The sequence below is a fragment of the Ceratotherium simum genome, chromosome 20, assembly GCF_057802395.1.
Source record: "Ceratotherium simum simum isolate JZ-2026a chromosome 20, ASM5780239v1, whole genome shotgun sequence".
In the NCBI taxonomy this organism is placed as follows: domain Eukaryota; kingdom Metazoa; phylum Chordata; class Mammalia; order Perissodactyla; family Rhinocerotidae; genus Ceratotherium; species Ceratotherium simum.
Window position 1 is genome coordinate 49,724,237 of NC_141919.1, and position 8,303 is coordinate 49,732,539.

Genomic DNA, 8,303 nt, shown 5'->3' on the forward strand with positions numbered 1-8,303 from the left:
TATCTTAGCTCTGCCCATTGAAGTGGCCTCAAAACAATGGCCAACCCGGTACCCATGAACATCTCTAGCTCTTAGATTGTGATCTCTAAATACCACTTTCTATTAAAAGGAGCCAAGACTCCGTGGAGCAGCAATTCTCAAAACATTTTGCTCTCCAAACCTCTTTAAATTCCTAAAAATTGTTGAGGACTTGAAAGAGATTTTGTTTATCTATTGATGTTTACTGCATTAGAAATTAAAATAATTTGGTTTTTTTGGTGAGGAAGATTCGCCCTGAGCTAACACCTGTGCCAGTCCTCCTCTATTTTTTATGTGAGTCGCAGCCACAGCATAGCTGATGAATGGTGTAGGTCCGCGCCTGGGAGCCAAACCTGCAAACCCAGGCCACCAAAGTGGAGCATGCCAAACTTAACCAGTATGCCATGGGCCCAGCCCCCAAACAAATTTTAAAATAACAAAATATCCATTAACAAAAATTATTTAGTGAGAAGAGTGCCATTGTTTTACATTTTTGTAAATCTCTCATGTCTGGCTTAATAAATAACAGCAGCATTCTTATAACAGCTTCTGCATTCGATCGTAATATCACACACCGTGTAGCCTTTGGGAAACTCCACATATGTTTGTGAGAGAATGAGAGTTAAAAAGGGCAAAGCCTCTTAGTATTATTATGAAAATAATTTTGGCTTCACAGACCCCATGAAAGGATCACAGGGACTCCCAGGGTTCTCCAGATCACACTTTGAGAACCATCGCTTTGGCGAAATAGCTAATTCCAGATCCCAATTAGGAAATATAAAAGAAGCCTGAAACATCTTGTCTTAGCAGACAGCAGAGACGTTTTTAGAGACTAGCAGAGTCATGTCAAAAGGATTCAGGAGCCAGCTTGAATAGTCTTCCACTGGTCAAAAATGGAACAATTTGAGCACCAATAATCTAATGACTAGAGTGCAATGAAACATATCAAATACGTTCACATTCATGAGTTCATAATGATTTTAAAACGTCATTGGTCACATTAGGATGGTGTTAGGGAACCAACTCATTATTTTGAAAACTGGTACACAGAGGAAAACTAAAACGTTTTCCTGGCCTCTCTATATAAATTGCATCTTAGGGTAACGAAATAGTTGATGAGGGGAAATTTATTCAAAGAAGCATAAAAACCTAATAAAAGAAGAAAGGATGGCAGAGTTAGAATCATCACTCTTTTGCAATCCTTAGTTCTTCAGTAAATCAATGCCGTGATCATCAATGGCTGCTGACATTTCAAAGAGAGCAACTGCGCCTCCTGGTGGAAGGCTGCCTCACTGCCTGCGAAGTAGCCTTGCCAAACAAAAAAATTGAACCTGAATCAAGTTTCTAGATCCAACTATTCATTTACAGGAAATATAGGGGAGAGAGGAACTCCTTATACAACACCAAAATGATACATTCAGAAAAATCCGGATTGTGGAAACTGCAGACAAGCAACTCAGTTTCTTAAACAAAAATATATTGAGGGGAAAAAAAGAGACAGAGAGAGAGAGAGAGAGGGAGAACCTATAGATTAAAAGAGACAATGATAACTCAACAATAAGAAAACAAACAACTAGATTGAAAAATGGGCCAAAGACCTTAACAGACACCTCACCGAAGAAGATACACAGATGGCAAATAAGCATATGAAAAGATGCCCCACATCATGTGTCATCAGGGAAAGTCAGATTAAAACAAGATACCACTACACACCTATTAGAATGGCCAAAATCTGGATCACTGACAACACCAAATGCTGATGAGGATGTGGAGCAACAGGAACTCTCATTCATTGCTGGTGGGAACACATAATGATGTAGCCAGTTTGGAAGACTGTTTGGCAGTTTCTTACAAAACTAAACATTCTCTTACCATACAATCCAACAATTTCATTCTCTGGTATTTACCCAAAGGAGCTGAAAAGTTATGTCCATACAAAAACCTGCACATGGATGTTTGTAGCAGCTTTATTCATAATTGCCAAAACTTGAAGCAACCAAGATGTCCTTCAGTAGGTGAATGGATAAACTGTGGTACATCCAGACAATGGAATATTATTCAGCACTAAAGAGAAATGAGCTATCAAGCCATGAAAAGACAGGGAGGAATCTTAAATGCATATTACTAAGTGAAAGAAGCCAATCTGAGACGGCTACATACTGCATGATTCCAACTATATGACGTTCTGGAAAAGGCAAAACTGGAGGCAATAAAAAGATCAGTGGTTGTCAAGCCAGGGAGGGGGGGAGTGGTTTTGAATAGGCAGAGCACAGAGGATTTTTAGGGCAATGAAAATATTCTGTATGATATTGTAATGATGGATATATGTTATTATACGTTTGTCCAAAACCACTGAATGTGCAACACCAAGAGTGAACCTTAAGGTAAACTGTGGACTTTGGGTGATTATGATGTGTCAATGTAGGTTCACCCTTAGTAAAAAAAAAAAAAAAAAAAAGTACCATTCTGGTGAGTGATGTTGATAATGGGGGAGGCTATGCATGTGTGAGAGCAGAGGGTATATGTGAAATCTCTGTATCTTCCTCTCAATTTTATTGTAAGTCTAAAACTTCTCTAAAAAAATGAAGTATTTAAAAGAGGGAAACTTGAACACTACCTTGATCTTTTGTGCTATTAAGAAATTATTGTTAATTTTTGTATGTGATGATATTGCAGTTATATATATATATATATGTACACTTTTTTTTTTTTTTTTTTTTTTTGCTTGAGGAAGATTCTCCGTGAGCTAACATCTGTTGCCAACCTTCCTCTATTTTGCATATGGGTCACCGCCTCAGCGTGGCTGCCAATGAGTGGTGTAGATCTGCACCCAGGAACCAAACCCAGACCGCCGAAGTGGAGTGCGCTGAACTTAACCACTAGACCACAGGGCTGGCCCCACTGTGGTTATATTTTTAAAAGCGAAATCTTATAGAGATATTTTCTGAAATATTTATGGATGAGCAGATATTATGCCTGGAACTTACTTCTAAATAATTGGACAGAGAAGAAAGAGGTTTGGAGGAAATAAGATTAGTAATGGGCTGGTAATTGTTGAAGCTGTCTGGTAGGTAAATGGGGGTTAATTATACTCCTCATATATTATTTTGTATATGTTTGCAATTCCTCCAAATAAACACTTTTTATAGATATATGCCTTGAAGTAGTATGTAAATGGTGCATTTAAGCTCTTATTAACCCTCATTGTGCTTTATAACAGCTACATTTTGGATTAAAATTCTGCAGCCCACTTAGGCAGCTCTCAACTCCGTTATAATGAGATCCAAACAATTGATACTCAAGTGAGAGCAAGTTCCTGAGTGCTTAATCATCCCAGGAAGCACTGTATTTAGGTCCTCAAGGAAACAGTTGATAACCCAGATAAATGTTTCCATTGTGCATGAGTTAAAGATATCTAGTAATTTTCTTGAATTTGGGGCTTTCATTCTGACTTATCTGGAAAATTACTACACTTTTCCCCCTTCCCACCACCACTACATTGAAAAAGAAAAAGAAAAAAGAAATGAAATCAATATTGTTTTGGAAAATATATTCTTAGGCCACTGGCTACTGGCTACCGTATTTCCATCACTTCCCATTAACCTGTGGCTGTGATGAAGTGCAGTGGGAGGGCGTGTGCAGCTTGCATACCTGGGAAATGTGGACTCACAGATTCAGACGATCGGCAATGCCTGGATAACTACTGGATACTCCCACAAGAGGGCACTCTAGCTTGCTGAAAAATTATACATACAATTAAATCGGGTTTTACATAAGGTCTCATTAACCAGCCCACAAAACTTGGAAGGAGCTAAGGCAGAGTGGGCAGGGAAAAGGGACCAGGAGATAAGGTGAGAGGATGTCTTCTGTGAGTAAACGTACCTCTTCAGCTTTGGGTCTGTCTAGTAAAGGGTCCATACTTGCAGCTATGTTTTTTTTTCTTCCTGAGGAAGATTTGCACTGAGCTAACATCTGTGCCAATCTTCCTCTATTTTTTAGTATGTGGGCCTCCAGCACAGCATGGCCGCTAACAGAGTGGTGTAGGTCTGCACCCCGGGAACCGAACTGGTGCGCCAAAGCAGAGCGCAATGAACTCAACCACTAGGCCACTGGGGCTAGCCCCAGCTATGTTTTTAAAAGTCAGCTTGGTTTGACCCCTGGATGAGTGCACTAGTGGGGCAGTTCCCTTTCCTTCTTTCAGTCAAAAATTTAAAAACTTGGGGCCGGCCCCGTGGCTTAGTGGTTAAGTGCGTGCGCTCCACTGCTGGCGGCCAGGGGTTCGGATCCCGGGTGCGCACAGACGCATCGCTTCTCTGGCCACGCTGAGGCTGTGTCCCACATACAGCAACTAGAAGGTTGTGCAGCTATGACATACAACTATCTACTGGGGCTTTGGGGGGAAAAAATAAATAAATAAAATCTTTAAAAAAAAAAATTTAAAAACTTTTGTGCTCTCTTCATTTTAAGCACTGCCTAAGCCAAATAATTGAAAAAATATTTAATTTTTTCTCTAAATTCCTTTATCTCCTAGTAATATTCTTTCATCTTGTTCTTTTGTTTAAAAAAAAAATCATATCGCCCTACCCTACAGGCATCATTATTTCCAAGGCGGCAGAGGGAAAAAGGATACTTGCTCACGTTGATCAGAAAAACCTGTGAAGATGCTTAAGCAGGGGCATTCTACAAATCCTTACTTTGAAGCTTTGTTTTAACCAGTGTTTTAGAGGTATACAGAAACGAATATAATCAGCAACTTCCTGGTAAAGTTCACTACTCACAGAGGCAGAAAGTCACACACTGTGGGCCAGAGATGGAGTTTTGAGCTGAACCTTTATTTGAACATCTTGGTTTCCATCTATGGAGCATGGTTGGCATGACTACAACTGTCTTGAGATCCTTCTGAGATTAGTAGGGCAGCAGAATAAGTTGTTCGATGTCTTAAGCATTTAGCAATCCAAGACAATGTCCATTTGCTCAAGTTTCTGCTTCCAGTTGGATCCCTGCGGTTTCAGTGGCAAGTGATGCCAATCAGAGACACTCTAGAAAGAGCAATCGATGAAAATCACTAACGCTGTAACACAGAAGGCATCCTCGAGTTCTCTACGAGAGGTTCTAAAGTTTGTGTTTTCATTTCACGATAATTTTTAAAAATTAGTGTGAGCGTATTCTAGATCACTTGGATAACCAGCTTACAACCAAATCCCCAGATTTGCTTGTGTGTTTACAATTGCACGGGCGCCAAGTAGAGGCCACGTGTAGTTATGGCGCACTATATGAATAAAGGTTTGGCAGTCATTCAGATGTAGGGGGCAGTGAATGGACCCACCTCACAGCACAGATTCCATCTTTGTATATATAGACTAGCAACCATTCATTCAATAAGTAAGGTAATAAATACAAAAAATGGAAAAGTTTTCATTATGCTTTCTTATTGTTAGAATATTTTGTTACTGTTGTACTTTGGAGGGCGCTAGCCAGCAGATCAGCCAAATTATGAAACACTGAATTGGTTAAAATTAACGTCCTTGTTTAAAAGGAAAAATAAAAACAATACTCAATGACTCAAATAATGTTCTAGCATGTTCAAAATCAAGGCAATACACGATGAAGCAGAATGCATCTTTCCAAAATACGTCTTTCCACTATTCAACCCAATATCATGGTTTTTGTTGTATTAAAACATATCTGTTAGTTGAATTTTATTAGTCATATTTTTGTCCACATTTAATCTATAAATTAATTTCAGGTTTATAGTTGAAATAAAATATAGGCAGTGAGTATACATGTAACTTGTGTTTGGAGTATTTAAGTAAAGTTATCATGAAAATAATTTTATTCTAGGAATTCTATGCAAGAATTTGTTTTCCCTCCTTTAAAAGGGATTATTACATTACTTAAATTTGAAAACACTGTTGTAACATCATACAGGTTTATTTCTATAAAGTTATTAATGACCAACAGGGAATAAACTAAGGAAAAATAGAGTGAGCATGTAGTCATAAGAACAGCTGCACTGTCTTATGGGGACTAGAGTGACAACTAGCTTTTTGCAAGATCTAGTATTTTTTTTTTTTATAATTTTCTTTCTTTCTTTATTTTTCCCCCCAAAGCCCCAGCAGATAGTTGTATGTCATAGCTGCACATCCTTCTAGTTGCTGTATGTGGGACGCGGCCTCAGCATGGCCGGAGAAGCGGTGCGTCAGTGCGCGCCTGGGATCCAAACCCGGGCGCCAGTATTGGAGCACATGCACTTCACCGCTAAGCCACGGGGCCAGCCCAGATCTAGTATTTTTAAATGTAAGAGATCATTCCTTAATTTCAACCTAGTAAATTACATTCATAAATGAAACATCTCACAAAACATCAGAGGAAAAATATTTAAGCCCGAAATTTTCTGAAGTCTTCCAGAAAGACAATTTCTCTTTTCTTTCTTTTTCTTTTCTTTTTTTTTCCCCATGAGCAGCTAACTTTGCCTTTTCCCCCTCTTAATTTTTGTTAGTTTTCTTGGATGAAAGAGATGGCATTTGGAGGGAGGGAGGTGGAATCTGAATCATTCCAATTGATTGTAACACAAATTTACATAATTAATAAATTTTGCCTTCACTTTTTACTTAATAGGTCTGACATGAGTCTTAAAGTTATTATCAGTAAAAAGGAAAAGTATTGTTTAAAAATTTTTTAATTAACATTAAACCCCTTCATCCTTATGTAAATGCAGCTGTCTTCTGTTTGTTTTTGAAATAACATTTAATTTCTATGCTGCTTATAAGTTATCTTTGATCTCCACACTCCTGCTTTGAAGGATTCATGGGTTTCTGTAAGGATATGAGTGATGGGAACATTTGAATGACTTCTTTGTTCTCTTTTCTGTACTTAAGCATCTCATTAGCATGATGATGCAGGGGTCATAATCTGGAAGAGTTATTGTTATTCTCCTCATTTCCTTGTTCATGTACTCACACCACACACACACACACAAATAGATTCTACCTACTTCAGATAACACCACAACCACTATCATCACTTTATTACCTGGAAAATTTAAAGTAAGAAGTAGTATGTCTAGACTGGGCCCAATAAAATGGAGAGTTGAGACACAAAACTAGATAAAATCCTTTCCTTAATATTTGTTTTAGCCAGAATTATACCAGTGCTTGTTGGCATTGCTCAATTCATTGAATGCTACTCGAACTTTTTATCTGCATCTGTGAGGGAACATTTCACTCATTGATTATACCAATATTTGTTCAGTGAAAACAATGTGCATTTTGTGGGTAAGCCTTAAAAATAGTACATTTTACTGGCACAGAATTTTCCAGTTTATGAGGTACTTTCATCATATATCCTATTTAACGCTCACAACAACCTTTTGAGTCTGTTTTTCTTTGCTTCTGAGTTGCTTAGAGAAATCAAGATCAGAAGAAATGATTTATTTCACTTCTCTCCAAGCTGCTCATGATCAAGTGAAGCACTTTCAACACTCTCCTCTTAAAAAGGGAGCAAAGAGGCCTGTTTATTTGTTGTAGTGGATCAAGAATGAAAAGAAACCACCTGCGCAGACATTTTCTACTGGTCTTGGCTATGGTTGGGTATAAATGCAAGATCAGTGACTCCTCTTGTCTGGGTGGAAGGTGGACATCACCACGTCACACTAGGTCTTAACTTATCATCTGAACTGGTGGGATGTGCTCTTCAACAGCCTGTGCAATGGCTGGGCTCAGCACACCTACTTCTAGCAGATGGAGGTCAGCTCCTCTCTGGTCCTTATCCCCCAAAGCTAGTACATCAGACACAGTGGTTTGCTTTTTATTGTCCTGCTTGCTCACATTACTCAGAGAAGCAAGACGCTAATTACAATAAGCTCAAGTTGGTTTATCTTATGCAGGGAGAAAAGGGTTCAACATCACAACTCCACCATACTTACACTTTCAAAGTCGTGTCTTACCATATGTAAATACGTCAGCACTCTTCTAGCAACTGCTCACTTATAATAATATATAATTTTCATTTATCAAACTTCTTTCAAGATCTTATATCACCAAATCTTGGTAATTCGTGAGTGCTTACAGCAGGGACCATCCATGCATCCGTTCATTCAATAAGCATTTTATTTGGTGTTTTATATGTGCCAGACATTGAACTGTGGTGAGAAAAAATTTATGAACAGGACTTAAGGGGCCTTACAATCTAATAAAGGAAGACAGATATGTAGACAAATCAGTGTACATAATGGCTATGGTGGATGAGCAAATGAAGTCCCCAGTCTTTCTTTGGAGAAAATAAAC